The following is a 17,362-nucleotide window of genomic DNA, read 5'->3' as shown; positions in this document are numbered from 1 at the left end:
AATCCTCCTGCCCCACCCTCTGAAGATCTCAGATTACAAGTGTGAGCTACCATGCCTGGCCAAATTTAGAAATACTTTTCTCATAAAGCATCATAAACAATTCCTTATATAACCTCTGTCGCATGTTTTTGTTTCATTTTTAGCCAACTTTCAAACATTTAGGAGCATTTGCACCTTTATGGACTATATAAAAACAGTTCATGACCCATACTTGACCTATGGGGAATGATTTCCTGTTTTCTGTTTCAAAAATTCAAACAATTTTCCATAAATTTCAGAGGTTCTATGAAGTATACTATCTGGTTATGAAGCAATTAAGCAAGAAATAAATAACCAAATGACAATTTGATTATAAAATTCCCATCTTGTAAAAGTTAAGAAATATACTTCTAGTGGAACTTCCGGTCTGGGCCCGAGCATAGAGCAGGTCACAGGCGGCAGCTCCATACCCAACCCCAGAAAACCGAGAGAAAGAGGGATGCCCAGGAGCTTTAACTCAGGCAGCATCCCAGGTAAAAATGAATCACCCGTGATGTCTGCTGTTAGAAGTTCCAATCCAGATGCTGGCCTCCAAACTTATACTACTCAGACCTTTGAAGAGCCACTGACAAGAACATCAAACAGCTAGAGATTGACATCACTAATCTGAAGAAATCTCTCATTTCGCCGTCTGAAGAGACCTCCTAAAATCGCAAAGATCATTATTGGACTTGATTTACTCTAGTACAATAGAAAAGGCTGCATACAGCTCTTGACTGTGTACAACCCTCAAAGAAGAAAGTTGCCTTTAAATAGACAAGACAAGGAGGGTTAAAGAGAGCATGAAATAGGTAGTGAAGGCCCTAAGAAAAATCAGAGAGAGAAAGAGACAGATGAATGCTGGTACAAGAATTGGTTTGCAGCCTCTCCAAAGTTGTCAACCCTATTTCCTTCCATCTTGGGACCATTATTTGGGTTCTTTTTGCTCTTTTCTTCTGGTCCCTGGCCCTCAAATAGGCAGACTAACTCTGTGAAACAACAGATAAATAATTTGGTAGCAAAACCTACTCAGATACATTATCATAAGTTAGCTATGGAGGACCACGAGACTCAAGATGAGGTTGTTACTTTATACAGGGTGTTTCCAAAACCCATCTCCACCCAACCTAAAAGGGGGGACTTCTGCCCCTAGACCAAGCAGAGAGGGGCCACCCAGAACCCCCTCTGACAGGTGATCTGAATTCTTGCTTAGGCTGCTAGGCTAAGCACTGCAAGGGAATATAAATAAAAGATAAAACTATCTATCTGGGTTCCCTGAGGGACAAGCCTGACTGCATAGGGGTTAATGTCAAAAGTATCCCCTCTCCAGGAAAAAGACATCAGGATGGGTATGGCCCTCATGCCTCACTGGACAACGACAGGGGGACTGGAGCCATTACAAGGTCCCCTTCAAATACTGGAGGTCAGGCCTCTATCCCCGCCTTCGCAAGTTTAGAATTGCCACAGCCCTTCTATACTTAGAGAAGGGAGGAGATGTCAGGGGCAGCCCTGCTTACACACTGTAGGCCTAAAGTCAGCCATAGGCCTAAAATCAGCAATAGGCCTGTCATACATGTATACTAACACCAAGTCTTGGGTCTCAGTGGAAAAACATCGAAACAGATGGCTATAAGCTATTGTAAACAGGCAGCTTTTGTGGAAATTTACAAGCCTGAGTAGTCATAGACCTTGTAAATAGGTAGCCTTAGCAGACAATACCAAGTTAGATAAGGACAAGCAAGTCATAGGCAGAGTCATAGTGACTTGTCCCCTGAACCTTCACCTAGCCGATATCCGGTTCTGAAGATATCTGTATTCCGCCTGAACACCCACACTTCAGTGTCATTCCCTTCCCCACATCCTGCCTTTCTGTGTTTATAACCCCTGTGTGAATTAATTACGATTTGAGAAAAAAAAAGAAAAGAAATATACTTCTAAATAGCCCTGGGCAAAAGGAAAATTACTTTGGAATTTAGGCAATATTTTAAGCTGGGCAATATTGAAAATAATTAATATCAAAACCTGTGAGGTATAGCTCAAGCCATGCTTAGAGAGACATATCTGGCTTTAAAATGATTGTATTAGAAAGTAGAAAACTTGAAAAAAGCCTATACTTCATTGAATGACTTAACTTAAAAAAGAACAAATTATACCAAACTAAAGCAGAATTTTAAAAGATAAAAGCAAAAGCTGATTAGAAAACAAATGTACAGTCAAAATAATCAATAAAAATACATTTGTTTCTTAGAAAATATCAATGATATTGATAAACCATAAGATTGATAATTGAAAAATAACATATTAAACATTAATAAACTATGAAATGAAAAAATAGAGGATATATGCATATATATATAGATATAAATAGATAGATAGATAGATAGATAGATAGATAGATAGATAGACACATACATACATACATACATACATATATACATACATACATACCAGAGATCCTAGGATAGTATGAAAACATTAATGTCACTAACTGTAAAATATTAAAATGATTAAATCCCTGAAAAAAAAAGTGCATCCAAGTCAATAGTACAGATTCTTTTGTTGCAATGCTTCATGTGAGCAAGTCGCTGAAGTGGTGGCTGCCACATTTTTAAGAGTACTATATAATAAATGATCCTTTAGCTTTTTGTTTTGCTTCCCAGCTGGAAGAGTTCTGGCCCATCTCTATTTCCCCAATCTTACTCTATTCCTCCACTTTAGTGTTCTTAAACAAAACATTCTTTTTTCTATCTCAGAGCACATACCCAAAACCAAAATGGTATTCATCACTTTACTTTTTATGACAGGCTTCTTTTCATCCTTTAGAGTCAGCTTTAAATAAGGTTTCCCAAGTGTTCTCTAACCCTAGAAGTTCACTGTTCTTTCTTTCCTATCACTTCTCATATTTTGAAAATATTTATTTATCTAATCAAAAAAATTATAATTCTGTCTTCTCCAACTTGACTATAAATCCCGTAAGAGTAAGATCCTTTCTGTTTAATTTACTTATGTCCCTCAAGCTTCCTACACAGGACCTAGCAACACATAAACCGCGCTGCATATAAGTAACTACTGAGATTCTCCCTCTTACTGTAAACTCTGGTATTTAAGATACCACTTAGTACGGGGGTTGGGAGAGTGGTTATGCAATCACACAGATTCAAGTTCACAAACTCAAACACAAATCACAGTAGATACATTTGACTTTGAACTATCAACAAGGTGAATTTCCTTATATGAGAATAAAAGACACCATCCATCACATATCTTACTGGATTACTAGGATTAAATTCTTATAAAACAAACTAGCATAAGGCTTACCACATAAAAAGAAGTTGCATAAATGATAGACAAGGTTAATCTTCTTTCTGAATTAAAAGATATTCAGTCTTTATAAGAAGCATTCTTACAAATCATACTGCTCAGCTTGTTATTCATTCACAAGTACAGGTGAATTAACTCCCAGGAGAACTCATGTCCCTGGAGTCAACTCTTCACACTCAATTCTTTTATGAACTCAGCACTGTGGTGATAATGACAAATCCTATCTTGCTTCTAAAAGCTTCTTTAAATGAAGAACAGTGTCTCTAAGCCAGTGCATAGACTTCCTCATTCTCTGTCACTCCTTTTCCCTGTACTTTCTTGTCATTCCTGTATTTTTTTTCTGTCACCACATTTTGACATGATAATAAGAATAAAATAATGACAGGAGCAACATGTCTGTATCATTTACTATCATATTTCACCATTCTGGGTTTCTACCAACTTAAGATACACCAATATTTTATATGCACCAAAAAAGCAAATGTGCTCTCTAATGAATAATTGATGTCATAGATACTTGAGATTTGTTCCAATGTTAAAAATGTTATAATGTAAGAGGAAATAGTGCTTTTTAAAATTGATGGAACATGATTTGCATTTGACACTGTTACAAGCCCTTAGCATTTATTAGGTTACTGAATCCTCACAACAACTCTGTTAGGTGGGTAGGCTAAAATATTTAATACAAGTAGCTTCTAATTATCTCTCTCTTCTCTATATACCCTAGCACCACCAAACACAGAAGTATTATTGTAGCTCTCATCAGCGAATTTTCCCCATTTCTACTTTTGACTTCCTTAACAACCAATTCATTGCCTGCTGCCATAATTAGCTTTGAAAACTGCAAATTGGACGACACCACTCCATATATTCTCATCCTCTTACTTCTTAGGATATAATCTGTGTTTCTCACAACTAGGACCTCCACATAACCTGGGCTTTCTCCCTGAAATACTTTTTTATGCGCTTCCTATTCTACCATGTCTCTAATTACTAGAAACTACAGATCTTTACATTTTATGATTATTACTCCAGTAAGGAAGCAGTGCTGTCTCTTGTGTCCCAGCTCGACTAAGACTAAATTTGTATTGCTTTAGAGCACTCTTTTTCACATCTCCAAAGTACTAAGATAACTGGAAAATTCCTTGTTCAAATGTCCCATTTTAGGCGATAAGATCTAGGGAGCAGAAAGAAGGCAGGTCTATCTGATTTACTATTAATTCCTCAAACATTAACAATGGCCTGATATATTTCACATAATAAAGAGATGGGGGAAATAGTCTCTGTATCCTGACCAAAAAAAAAAAAAAAATTCATGACTGTTGTTAGAACTTGAGTATCCTAAGATTTTGCTACAAACCAATCACACGGGAGCTCCAAAACACAAACATTAATTTTGTCCATAATATTCACAGCCAAGCTCTGACTGGAGTAAAACACATCAAAATATCATGATAGTTGTCACTCATACACATATGATACATGGTATATCTTCATATCAGTAAAGCAAGGAGACCATCTATAGACTCACAGGCCCAGGAATTAGAAATAATGATCCAAGAACTAAATTACCGAAGAAGAAGCAGCACCCTGTTTCATTTTCACACTCTCCTTGGGCTGTTGACATGATTTACCACTGGTCTCTTCCTAAGAGTGAATTTAATGACTCACAATCCCTTGGAGCTTAACACTGGGGTTTCAAAACATGCATTCACCCTGCATATCCTGATTCAGAGATGGCTGCGCAGCTATGCCTACACAGTAGGTGGTGTCTTGCCTCTATTCCAAAGATCTACCCTCAATAGTAGTCCCTGGAGCTGCAGGGAGATGACAAAGGTGTAGAGTAGACTAAAGAGTAATTTGCAGTTTGCCCTAGGGTTTGTTTGGGAACTATAAACAGTAACCTGTAATGAACGTAGTTCAAGAAACCTGCATTTATCTAAAACTGGGGAATCTGCAGACCTAACTCAAAACAGAGGAAAGGTGTATACACACACACACACACACACACACACACACACACACACACATATATATATATATATAATAAAGATGCATTATATATTATATAATTATATAAGGAATATATATATATAATTTCCAGCCTCTAGAGCCCATTGAAGATATAATCAGGAGCATTTATGTAGCTTCTGAAGATTGTGGTAGTTTCAGATTTCTGCACAAGCACTCAGAAGACATGAAAAAATCATTCCAAGTGTAAAGATGAGAGTGGATTCTAAGTATTTAGTTCTTCCTGCCAGTGTGTTAAGGGAGCTGGAATGGCACTTATACAATGAGATAGTTCTTGTAAACATTTGCCAAGCATACACCCACTCCCTAAGAGCAAGAGCATTTGTCTCAAGCTTGTTCCAGCTGGAAACTGAGAAAGATGAATTGAAAGCAAATAAAAGTTAGGAACTAAAATAACAAAAGACCACTGAAAATGAACAGCATTATTAATGGAGCAATGTAGAAAGCAGCAAAAGAAAATAAGTATGTTAATAATTGGATCCTGGCACAAAATTACAGCCCAGCCCTTATGTCAGTGGAAGAAAACCAAAGGCTGATATTGAAAAAAAAATCAAATTAAATAGCAGAAAAGAACAAGAAATCAGTTGATATAAATGCTAAAGACAAAGCAGGAAATAAAATTGGTAGAAAGCCAACTTAACTTTTAAAACATACAAGCAAAAGGGCAAGTTCAGGTACAGCAGACATCCTAGTGTTTGCTAACTATCTACAGTATACTGCCACCAGATTTCTAATAATACCTTTAAATCCCACATTCTCTCTCCAAGTGGCACCTTAGCCAAAATGGGCTCTTCATATTCATTCTAACTATCCTTCTGCTGCATTAATCCATCCTTCACAGAACAACCAGAAGGGACCATTAAAATGCAAATCAGATTGCTTTACTCCCTTGCTTAAAACAATTGGAAGGCTCCCTACTGTTCCTGGAGGAAAAACTGAAGTCTTGAATTTGGTCTACAAAATCCTTGAAGAATTAGCAAAATCTTTTTTTATTCGATATTTTATTTATTTACATTTCAGATGCCATTCCCCATCCCATTCTCCCCATCCATTAATCCCCTATCCAATCCCTCCTCATCTTTTTTTTTTAACCTTTACACTGTTTAAATTACATGCAAGTATTAAGGTCAGTTCTAGGTTGAGGAACTAGCAATACAATAGATGCAAATAGTCCAGGAACAAGGAAGACAATAAACCCAGATAGTCAAAGAACATGCAGGACAATAAACAGAGTCCCCTGATCACTATTTCTAAGGGCTTATCAGGATGATCAAAATATCTGAGCCTACTTCTCTGTCCTAGCCCAAAGTCATTTTCATGCCTGAACCCTACGTCTTTGTTCTAGCTTAAGATTTAGATTCCTGCCTGAGATTTCTTCTTTGTTCTAGCCTAGGATTTAGATTTCTGCCTGAAATTACTTCTTTGTTCCAGCCCAATGTCAGATTCCTGCCTGTAGGCCATTTCCTTGTCCTTGGCCTATTTCAGATTCCTGCCAGGCATCCCCAAAAGTTCTCCACATCTCCTCCTTTTTTATTGCGTAAATCAGACTGAGCCTGTCTTAGGTCATTCTGACAAGAAAGCCTTCCTTATCCGTCATGGAATATGCAGTATCATAAGCTATGTACTTCTGTCTTTGGTTGATAAGGCTCTGTGCAGAATCTTACCCATCCTTGGCTTGCCAGCCTGTTAAATTAATAACTCTGTCAGGGGGTCCATTTTCAGTTTCAAGTCATATACTTTGGCTGCCAGCTTGTTGATGTAGTTAAAGATAAGCTTTAACACGATGGGCAGGAATAAAAGTATTCTCAAGACAAGAAGGGCTAGCACGATCAAGCTATATATGCCGTTCCTGAGGTTTGACCAAAATGGAAATACTGATCTCAGGCCATGGATAATTTTATTGGCATTATCTGTAGCTTCAAAGCTCAACAGAGCAGCACTCTTTAAATTCATAATCTCACTATGCAAAATTAACACACCCAGAGAGGTGTTAGGATTATGCCAAATACCCTACAGTCTTTAAACTTTTTCTAATTATAATGACAATCATTGTAAATTTTAGAAGTAACACTACTCCAACAATATTTGTCATGACACTTGGGGTGGCTCCTAACTCTTGAACCCTGAACCTCCTTCAGATAATTTGAATAGGTTATAGAGCATCAATCCATTGTTCCAGATACCTATATAAATCTTTTTGTATACTCAATACATTAGTAACATTTTTTGCTAGTAGGTTAAAAAAAATAGTTATCTTAATTCTTTGTGTCAATGCTATTGCAGAAGCAGTGGTGCTAGCAATTAATGAAATTAAAGTTGTTATACCAGCAATAATCAAGCCCACTACCCTCTTGCTTCTGCTTAAAGCCTAACTCACTTCTTCCAGCACTTTCAAGCTTTTTTCAGAGAATCAAAGTTTTCTAATATTCAGGGCAGTAAGACAAAAGCTGATTGATAGGCCCACGTAACAGACATGCCAGGTTTCAACACACTAACACAACTGGGAATTATACAGTCAATGAAACTTACAATAAATACTGTAGAAGAGACAAGACCTAGACTCTGGACAATCAAATAACCTGATTAAAACATGGGGTATAGAGCTAAACAAAGAATTTTCAACTGAGGAAATTCGAATGACCAAGAAGCACCTAAAGAAGTGTTCAACATCTTTAGTCATCAGGGAAATGCAAATCAAAACAACCCTGAGGTTCCACCTCACACCAGTAAGAATGGCTAAGATCAAAAACTCAGGTGACAGCAGATGCTGGTGAAAATGTGGAGAAAGAGGAACACTCCTCCACTGTTGGTGGGATTGTAAACTGGTACAACCACTATGGAAAGCAGTCTGTCAGTACCTCAGAAAATTGAACATAGTGTTACCTGAGGACCCAGCTATATCACTCCTGGGCATATACCCAAAAGATGTTCCAACATACAACAGGGACACATGCTCCACTATGTTCATAGCAGCTTTATTTATAATAGCCAGAAGTTAGAAAGAACCCAGATGTCCTTCAACAGAGGAATGGATACAGAAAATGTGATACATTTACACAATGGAGTACTACTCAGCTATTAAAAACAATGAATTCATGAAATTCTTAGGCAAATGGATGGAACTGGAAAATACCATTCTGAGTGAGGTAACCCAATCACAAAAGAACACACATGGTATTCACTCACTTATAAGTGACTATTAGCCCAAAAGCTCACAATACCTAAAATACCATACATAGACCAAATGAAGCTCAAAAAGGAAGACCAAAATGTGGGTGCTTTGGTCCTTCTTAGAAGGAGTATCAAAATATTCAACCAGAGTTCTCAGGTCTAAAACTCCAGCCTGGGAACACAAAGGGAGGGACTAATGGCTCCACCTGTATAGGTAGTTGAAGATGGCCTTGTCAGGCATCAGTGGAAGAGGAGGGCCTTGGTCCCTGAAAGTTTGGATGCCCTAGTGTTGGGAAATTCGAGAGCAGGGAAGGGGAATGAGTGAATGGGTGGGGACACACCCTCATAGAAGTAGGAGGAAGGAGAATGGGATAAGAGGTTTTAGGGGGAAATGGGAGAGGGAATAACATTGAAAGGTAAATAAATAAAATATCCAATTAAAAAACAGATAATGGGTCTGGCAATTGTAGTGGAGCAGTAGAGACTTTTTGTCAACAATTTATTATGGGAATTCTGTATAATCCTCAAGGACAAGGTATTATGGAAGACGCCCATGGAACTTTAAAAAGATTGGTGAGACATGCTGTGGCTGAGACAAAGAATGATGTGGACCTGTGAGTTTGCTGACTGCCCTGACAAGGGTGACTTAGACATATGTTCCTGACCCAGCTTTGCTTGCCTGCATCCCAGATGGGACAAGCTGCCTTGCCTCAAGTTTTAGACCTTGTGGGACAGAGAATCAAAATGAGAAATTATAATGTCTCTTGTATTTTTCTTAAAGGCGACCAGCTATTAGGACTCAATCATGTACTGGTCTAGAAATCAATCCAATATTGGAAATAACAGTCTACATTTGGAAGGCTGGATCTGGACATTTTCAGAGACATATTTGGAAGTTAGCTGTAGTTCACTATGATGTTACAATAGCAAGAGATAAAGTTGGGTCAGAATCTAGAATTAGCAAAATCTTACACCTTCAACCTCAATTCCTGTGCCAGGGTCTCACGGCAACCTCTTGTCCCTCTCTCTAATGCAACAGCATGATGTCTGGCCGGTTTAGAAATTATTTTAAGCCATGGTAAAATTTTTCTATTAGTTCCACTCACCCTTTCCAAACCAACCAGAACAGTTACCTTCAACCAAAGGATTAGTTGCTTCAGATCTATTTCTGTTTAAAGCTCCAACCATGATTTTTCCCATACCCTTGTCCTTTCTTCTTCTTTCCACAAAAATGTCTCCTTCTGAGGTACCTATTGCCACCCATCCAATCTACAAAAATCCCTTGCTATTAATTTGGGCCCCAACTTTTAGACAAGTCAAATATTCTTTGCATAATAAAAAACAATTAATAAAAACACCTGTTTGACATATTCAACTTCAGTATACTCATGTCTCTGCTGTTTTATAACCTAGAACAATAAATACTCAGATATATGAACAGTACAATCTGTGGTTAGAAGTTCAACACAGAAAACTAATCAAGAGCAGTTTTCCTTAACTCATGACTCAACTAATGAATCCTGATTATTTGAAGAATTTGTTATCTACCTAGAAATCCCAAGATCACATCAAGAAAGCAATATTTCACACAGGAGAAGTACTCTATCTCAGCTCCAAACATAAAATGTCGTGATTATTGCTAAAAAATAAGGTATGCATTAAAAACCAAATCATAATAACAATTGCAAAAGAAAAATGACATGAAACATATCTACAACACCAGAAAACATTAACAGCTCACTCCTCCCTTGTGGAATATAGTACAGTGGGGTATGATAAACCAGTGCTATTGAAAAAGTGCCATATTAAGAAAACTAAATCATTTCAAAAAACCAGGAGACAAGGCAGGGCCTCCATACAGAATAACTTTAAATGTGTTATGAACAGTATAAGAAGCCAAGACAGTCAACTGAGGCGCAGCCTAGGAGGTCAGACAAATAATTACATAACTATAGCTCATATCACACTTCTCACTAGCTCAAAACCTAGACTTGTGCTGTCCTGAAGGAACAAAAGACTCAAGATGTGAGTATAAGAAATGCTTCTGAACTAAGGGCTGATTGAATAAAACATCATCTAGACAAACCTAGGGAAAATAGGGTTACCTAGGGAAAGAAAACCATTAAGTTTTCCATTCAGGGTAACTATTCAGTGATCTAAAATTGCAAAGGCTATCAAAAACTGTCTTGAGAAAATAATAGTCAAAAATATGAAATTATAATCCTGGAGAAACAAGCATTTTAAAGGGAATTAACAGTAAATAAATTTTGTATCATCAGAAAACTAGGGACTAAGATCTATGAAAAGCAGGAACAATAGGTTTTAAAATAGAAATCCACGGAAATAAAAAATATGATCATTTTCAGATTAAAAATATGAATACGCTAAATCAAGACTGTAGATTCTGAAACAAAAGTTCAAATGTCAGTTTAAACTACACATTCAATATAGACAAAGAATTAATTTTAAGACCTATTTGAGAATAAAATTAAAATAAAACACATTGAAAAACTGATAAAATTAACAAGAAATTAAGGTATCTAGACAAGACTTAAACACTATAACCAATGCCTAATAGGAGTTCCAGAAAGAAAAAATAAAAACAGTAGGTATAGAGATGATTTAGACATCATGTAAAAGTAGTGGTAGCAAAAAGTCAAACACTTGCATACATAACAAACTACACATTTTGAACCATCTGTAGTTAACAACAGTTGATAGAAATTGCTTGTTTCAAGCTAACATTGCACTGAAGTGGCAGTAAATCAATTTATTTTAATTCACAAACAAGGATAAAGGGAAAGAAAAATGAAACAAACAACATCAAGAACAACATAAAAAACAGTATTTACGACACCTCAAATCTCATTAACAACAATGTCCTCTGACATTGTTTATTGCTTTCATAATATTTCTGACCTCTGAGCCAGTTAACTTTCCATAACTTCTTGACCCTTAACATTCTCCCTCCATTCAGATGATCCTGTACATAAGAACACATAAGGAAAAAACACAGGATGCAGCAGGAAGCCACTCACATGAAAAAACAAAGAGCAGACATACTTCTTTACAAGAAACTTGGAAAGAAAATACTCTACAAAGAAAAAAGCATGAAAGTTATATATATCTGGCATCTAGGTCAGATGTGGTAGTGCACACCTCTAGTTCCAGCATCTAGACAGCAAAGGCAGGTGGACCTGTATGAATTTAAGGCCAGCCTGCTCTACAGAGTGAGCTCCAGGATGCCCAGGGCTACACATGAAATCCCTGTCTTGAGAAACCAAATAAAAAAGGTATCAAGATGGGGTGCTAGAAAGATGAGCCAGCAGTTAAAATCACTGGCTGTTCTTTCTGAGAACCTAGGTTCAATTCCTAGCACCCACATGGTAGCTCACTTTCGCAGAGGATCCAATGCCATCTTCTGAACTCTATGGTCCCTAGACATGTACATGGTGAACAGAGATATATACAGACAGTCATACACATAAAATAAGACTTAAAAAAACAACTAAAAATAAAAGCATTGAAAGAGAAATATCTCAGCAGGCAAACCTTTTTCCACACAAGCAAAAGTCAGGACTTGAGTTCTAATTTCAGTTCTTACATTATAAAAACAAATGTTGAGCACATACCTAGACTCTCGGTGCTGGGGAGGCATAGACCAGGAAAATCCTTGAGTCTATCTGACCAGTCACTGCACCCAAATTACTTAGCTTCAGGTTCAGTCAGTGATATGTCCTGTCTCAAAAATTAACTCCTACATATACTCCTCTGACTGCTACCCACCTCTTGACATGAGTTGATACAACAAAGAGATGTTCTTTACTGAGCCTGTGTTACACTCTGGGGTAAATCTCCAAATTTTGAACTAAATAGACTCATTTTTATTTTACGCATAACCCATGTCAGATATTTCATTGTAGCAATACAAAGCCAATTAATATATCAACAGGAATATAGTTTTTTAGAGGAAAAGATAAATTCAGCCACATATAATCTAAGATCAAACACATTGGTTGAAAAAAATAAGAGATAGTTCAATATTAAATAGTCTAGTAATATGATTTGTAATTCTGAAAAAGAATGAGAAGCAAGGTATTTAATACAACACAGCAATGACTAAAATACATTCATGTGCTCTAAGAACATAAGCACATAAGAATCTCAAAAGGCATGCAACTAGATTCTTTGAGCTATGAAAATAAATGTTTAGCAAATTATAAATACAGTAAAGCACGCTTCTTTTGATGAATGAGAACTACCAAAGACTTACAATAAATTCTATGCCTATGGGGACATATTAGAAATAATGTCCCTCAAGGCAGGAATAAGAAAAGACTTCTCCATCCCTGTGATTCTAGTCAATATTATATTGTATATTCTAGCCAAAAATGATAAGAAAATAATATATCAATATAAGAATTTTAAATAGAATAGTAACTATCTGTAGACTAAATGAAAACATAAAATTGGCAAGAATCAAAATTTAAGAATGAATTCAAACCAACTTAAATAAAAATTACCACTATTAGAAATGGAAGTAAGTTTAACACTATACATTCCAAACATAACAAGTATAATAAGGAAATCTCATGAAGAAATTTCTTTTAAATTGTCATCTCTAGCTCAAGAGGAAATAAATAACCTGTACCGCACTTTATCTATTAAGGAAAATAAACTTACACTTAACTCTGAGATTTAAACCCTTGACTTGAATGATGAATCATGTGAAACTTTTAAAAAAGAAATAATGTCAAGTCTTCACATGCAAATTTTTGTACAAAATCGAAGTAGGAACATTTCTAGCTCAGTTTATGGGGCCAGAATAACTCCTACTGTAGCTAAAAATGTATTATATAAAAAGTTCAATATATATCTAATAAATATATGCACAAAACCCCCTGATAAAGTAGTAGTCAACAGATACCAGACATATATATTAAGCATGATATATCTCGACCAAGCAGAGTTTTACCAGAAAATACAAGAGTGATTCAGCATTTGAAAACCAATTACTGTCCCCAATAGTAGTAGATAAATAAAACAAACAAACACAGAAAGACCATCTACAAAACATCAACACAATCATAACCAAAAGCCTGGGAAGCAATGGCTAGAAGGTACCTTCCACAAATTCAGAAGTTACAAGTAAGAAAAATCTCAATATGATAGTATACATAAGCAACCCTCCAAAATTCTACCAGAGAACTTCTACAGCTGACAAACAACTTTAGCAAAGTGACTATATATAAAATTAACTCAAAAAAATTAATAACTTTCCTTTATACAAATGATAAACAGGCTGAGAAAGAAAATAGGGAAACAACACCCTTCACAATAGTCACAAATAATATAAAATATATTGGGGTAACTCTAACCAAACAAGAGAAAGATCTGTATGACAAGAACACCAAGTGCCCCCAAAAAAGTAATTGAAGACCTCGAAAGATGGAAAGATCTCCCATGCTCATGGATAGTATTTGCATAGTAAAAATGGCCATTTTACCAAAAGCAATATACAGATTTAATAAAATCCCCATCAAATTCCCATACAATTCTTTACAGACCTTGAAAGAGCAATTGTCAACTTCATATGGAAAAACAAAAACCACAAGATATACAAAACAATCCTGAAAAATAAAAGAACTTCTGGAGGAATCACCATCCCTGACCTCAAGTTGTGCTAGAGAGTAATAGTAATAAAACAACAACAACAAAAAACAAACAAAATAAAATTCAACAAACAAAAACCTGCATGGTATTGGTATAGAAAAAGATACATTGATAAATGGAATTGAATCAAAGACCCAGAAATAAACCCACACACCTATGTACACTTGAATTTTGACAAAGAAGCCAAACCATACAATGAAGAAAAAAGCATCTTCAACAAATGGCACTGGTCTAATTGGATGTCTACATATAGAAGAATGAATAGATCCCTACTTATCACCCTGCACTAACTCAAGTCCAAGTGTATCAAGGACCTCACCATTAAAGTGGATATACTAAATCTCATAAAAGAGAAAGTGAGAAATAGCCTTGAACATGTTGGTACAGAAGACAATTTCCTGAACACAGCACTAATGGCTAAGGCTCTAAGCTCAACAATTAACAAATGGGAACTCATGAAACTAAAAAGCATTTGTAAAGAAAAGGCACCGTCAATAGGACAAAATGGAAGCCTACACATTGGGGAAAGATCTTCACTAACCCTATATCCAACAGTGAGTTAACATACAAAATGTATAAAGAACTCAAGAAGCTAGATTCTAACAAACCAAATAACCTAATTTTAAGAACTGGCTATGGAGCTAAACAAAGAATTCTCAACAGAAGACTCCCAAATGGCTGAGAAGCACTTAAAGAAAAGCTCAATATCCATAGTAATCAAGGTAGTGTAATTCAAAACAACCCTGAGATTCCACCTTACACTAATCAGTTTGGGTAAGAACAAAAACACAAGTGACAGCACATGCTGGCAAGGATGTGGAGAAAGAGGAACACTCTTCCATTGCTGGTAGGATTGTAACCTTGTACAACTACTCTGGAAACCAACCTGGCAGTTTTTCAGAAAATTGTAAATTTACAGGTAAATTCTACCTGAAGGCCCAGCTATACTACTCCTGGGCATGCTCCATCAAACCACAAGGATATGTGTTCCACTATGTTCATAGTAGCCTTATTTGTAATAATAACTAGAAACTGAAAACAACCCAGATGTCCCTCAACAGGAAGAATAGATACAGAAAATGTGGTTCGCTTACACAATGGAATATTATTCCACTATTAAAAACAAAGACATCATGAAATTTTCAGGCAAATGGATAGAATTAGGAAATATCATCCTGAATGAAGTAACCCAGACCCCAAAGGACATATGTACTAATATGTACTGGTATTCACTGATAGGTAGATATTAGCCATAAAGTACAGAATACCTATGATACACCCCACAGACCCAAAGAGGTTAAACAAGAAGGAAGACCCAAGTAAGGAGGATGCTTGAATCACACTTAGAAGTGGAAACAAAATAGTCATATGAGGCAGAGGGAGAAAGGAAGTGAGTGGGAGAAGGGAGGGGAGGGGAATGAGGGGTAAGATCAGATATGCAGAGAGACAGGAGAGCAACACAAGGTCTTTGAGAATAAATGGAAATCTGCAGATGCTGAGGGTTGGGGCTTGGGGGAATCTTTAGGAAGTCCCAGAGATCTGAGATGCAGGAGGCTCCTAGGAATCAATGTGGGTGACCTTAGCCAAGATGCCTACCAGTGGGGACATGGAACCTGAAGAGGCCACTTCCTGTAGCCAGGTAGGACCCTCAGTGGAAGGATAAGGGCACCAACCCATCCAAAAAACGTTTGACGCAAAATGTATCCTGTCTACAGGTTTGTGCACTGACAAACATAGAACAAAGACTGAGGAAATGGCCAACCAATGACTGCCCTATATTGAGACCCATCTCATGGGCAAACACGAATCCCTGACTTTATTAATGATACTCTGATTTGCTTGCAGATAGGAGCCTAGCATAGATGTCCTCTGAGAGATTCTACCCAGCAGTTGACTGAAACAGATGCAGATGCCTACAATCAAACAGTGGACAGAGGTCAAGGACTCTTATGGAAGAGTTGGAGAAAGGATTGAAGGCCCTGAAGGGAATAGGCACTCCACAGGAGGACCAACAGAGTCAATTAACCTGGACCCCTGAGAGCTTTCAGAGACTGAGCCACCAACCAATGAACACACACAGGCTTGAACAAGGCCCTCAGCACATATGCAGCAGACGAGCAGCTAGGTCTTCATGTGGGCCCCCCAACAACTGGAGTGGAGGCTATCGCTAAAGCTGTAGCCTGACTGTGGTATCTGTTCCCCAACAGGACTGTCTTGTTTTGTATCAATGAGAGAAGATACACCTAATCTGGCAGAGAGTTGATATATCAGGGTGGGGGATACCCAGGGGAAGTAGCCTCTCAGAGAAGAAGGGGAGGGAGAAAAAGAGAGAGGGACTCTGTAGGGAAGACTAGGAGGGGGCAGTGTTTGATGTAAATGAATTAATTAATTTAAAGAAAGAAAAATCTCTTGTTGGTATCACAGTTAATAAAAAAAAGTGCTAAAGAGCTTCTATTATAAGATCAGAAGCAAGGCAAAGACCTATTCTAGTCATCCTAATAGACATCCTGTCAAGTTGCAATATTGTAGAGCAAAAGATGGATGGATGGGTAGATAGATGGATGGATGGATAGATAATGATTAAAAAAAAGATAGACAATGAGACAGATGGATGCAAACTAAAAATAATTAAAACTATCTTTGTTCCTGGGCAGCCTAATCATTCATATAAAAATTAATAAAAACGTAAAAAGTCAGTAAAACAAAATAGTGAGCTTCATAAAATATACAGTCAGTTCACAAAATATAATTCAATTTATACATTGTATACAAGGAATACAATGTACTTCAATTCAGTTTATTAATGATAAACATTCATAAGTTGAAATCTTTAATATTGCTTATGTTGGTATACGAAAGCATGCAGTACTTGAGAAGAGACAGAGCAAGATGGTAGTTTAAACTCTCTATTTACTACTCCCTCTGACCAAGCATCATTTTCAATAACTATCTACACATAAATATACTTTCATAAAATGTGGAAGCAATCAGGTGAGAATACCTGGTCATAATATAGTACTAAGAGAAGGTGTGCTGAATGGAGTAAGAATCATCTCGAATTAACCTATATCATAACTGAACCAACCCCAAGCACCATAGGGGTGTGTGTGTGTGTGTGTGTGTGTGTGTGTGTGTGTGTGTGTGTGTG

This window comes from Grammomys surdaster, unplaced genomic scaffold (assembly GCF_004785775.1).
Source record: "Grammomys surdaster isolate TR1022 unplaced genomic scaffold, NIH_TR_1.0 125690, whole genome shotgun sequence".
Lineage (NCBI taxonomy): Eukaryota > Metazoa > Chordata > Mammalia > Rodentia > Muridae > Grammomys > Grammomys surdaster.
The sequence above is the reverse complement of the archived record's forward strand: the minus strand, read 5'-3'. Positions refer to the sequence as shown.